This window comes from Corvus brachyrhynchos, unplaced genomic scaffold (assembly GCF_000691975.1).
Source record: "Corvus brachyrhynchos isolate BGI_N302 unplaced genomic scaffold, ASM69197v1 scaffold84, whole genome shotgun sequence".
In the NCBI taxonomy this organism is placed as follows: Eukaryota; Metazoa; Chordata; class Aves; order Passeriformes; family Corvidae; genus Corvus; species Corvus brachyrhynchos.
This window is the reverse complement of record NW_008237434.1, coordinates 1,195,730-1,198,082: the sequence shown is the minus strand read 5'-3', so window position 1 is coordinate 1,198,082 and position 2,353 is coordinate 1,195,730.

Here is a 2,353-nt window from a genome sequence, read left to right as displayed (position 1 = left end):
CTTGAGGATAGCACAGAGCTGACAAAGATGAGTAAGACCCTACAGAAGAACTGTGTCCTACAGCTGTTGGGGGGAAACATGTTTAGACTAAAATATATATGGATTGAGCTGTAAAGACAACTTTAAATATTGATAAAATGGGAGGAAAAAGTTAAACATTCTATATTTATGAAATGGATTAATCTTTTATTAACAGTGACAACTTCTGATTCAAGTAATTTTAAAAGTCAAATCAGTCTAACTTCTTACTTTAAAAACAATGTCACATTGTAAATTTTGTGGTATTGTGTTACTATCACAATATTTTAACTGCCAGTGCTACTGGAAAATAATATTGAAACGAGGCTTCCTTTCCTAGCAGAACAGGAAATCTTTCCAGTTAAAGTGGTTTTGCAAAGCTGTAGCCCTTTGAAAGTTGTAAGCCCAAAAGAAATTGAATCGCAAAAATAGGACTTGCATGGATCTTAAGATGGGAGCCTGGAAACAGGTTTTGTGAAGGAATCATCATTCTAAAAGAAATGGCTTTAGCACCTTGTTAAGGGATGTATATCTGTCAGCTACAATTTCTACTTCAGCTCATCAGCAACAGAAAGATGAAGGAGCAGGCTAGTCTGGAAGCATGGAGGGAATTACACCTTCTGATGTTCTCCTAAATACTCATCTTTGTAGTGCTTCACAATTTTTTTGTGTAATATCCTTGCAACATCCTTCTGAAGTGGTGAAGAGCCATGACTCTCACTTTGTTGCAGTGGGGATCCTGCAACACGCATATATCAAACCAGGAGTCCCGTGGAAAGGAAATATATATGGACAGACAGATTCTTGATAGCTGTTTCAGAGATGTTTATTTCTCCAGCCACATGGCCGGAGCTCTGCCCAGGAACCGTTCAATCACGGGACCAAGGGTCCTTTTGCCCGCGCAGGGGACACAAACCAACCAATGGGAACGAGGCTGAGCAGGGACATGGAAACCCCGTGTCTGTGCCCTCAGGGCCCCTCTCCCAGGGCTACACGGCAGGGGAGGGAACCCCACATCACTTTACCAATGGGAATTTGAAAACGGGGAAGTTAAACTCCTTTGATTTGGATCAAGCAGCTTGTTTATGGTCACAGAGGAGATTTGTGGTGAAATGGAGAGGGAAGGCAGGCTGTTACAATCCCCAAGCTCATGCCCAGGTAGCAGGGCTATATTGTGTCCCTGGGAAACTGCTGGATCTGGTCTTTAGCTCTAATTCATTCATATTGCAACCAATAATATCCATCTCTAACACAGCAGCTTGTCCTGGCCTACACTGAGAAGAGAGGCTCTGAAGAAACTGAAACATTTTAAAAGCCCTGGAAGAGGTTGCCCTGGCAGATGAAGCCTTGTGTCCAGCTCATAGGTAGCTAAGTCTCAACATAACTCAGTGAAGAGGGTGGAGGAGGGAGAAATATTGGTTTATTAGAACAATAAACTAGGTGGTCTAGTTTTCTTAAGTTCTGCCTGAAGGTGGAAGATGGCAACCTCAAATCTAACTTCTCTCTAAAGTCATTGGAGAGGGGTGAACCTCTAACCTGTATGGCCCCGACTACCTGCAGAGGTGTGACTACCTCTTTCTGTGGGGCCTTTCTTGATCACTGCATGGCTGATATGAGGCTCCTCCTGCACAGGCACCTTGGTGGCTGAGTTAGGTTTCCTTCTGCAGAAGTTATGATGTTGGTGTTATGTCTTTCCTTTCACCAGTGTTTTATGTAGCTCTCTGGGATGCAAACAGGAGAGATGACAGCAGCATATGATGTAACTTCATAGCAGATGCATCCACAGTCAAAGTACTTTGGTGTCTCTTCTTTGACTGAGAATTCAAAATTCAGGCTTCTGATTCTCCTGTCCCCAAGGGTCCATAAATAGCAAGTATGTTGGTGTCCTGAGTCCTGGGAACACACATTGCACCCTACCACAGATGCCTGCATAATACCGATTGTGAAATGGGAGAAGGTGAGGGGAATGCCTCGTGCGAACCTGAGCTGAAAGAGCAAATCCTTCACTTGGGTGTTCTCAGGCTTCTGATTGCCAGCCAATGTAATTTTCCATGTACCACAGCCATGTATTTTATTTCCAAGGGTTACTTAATATGCTTAAAGAAAATCTGTAAATACTTGAAGACAAGTAGTGAAAAAAAGCCACACCAGGTGCTTGAGGAAAAATAGCCGACTCTTAACACATGGTGATACTATTTTTATTTCAAGGTTAGCAATATAAACAGAAGGTTTTGGTCATTTCTTTCCTAACAAATAGCTGCCTTCATCATCATTTCTTTCCTGGTTATTCTTTGAGAGAGGAAATGAAGGAAAAGTGAGAAGTGGGAGGGAAAGA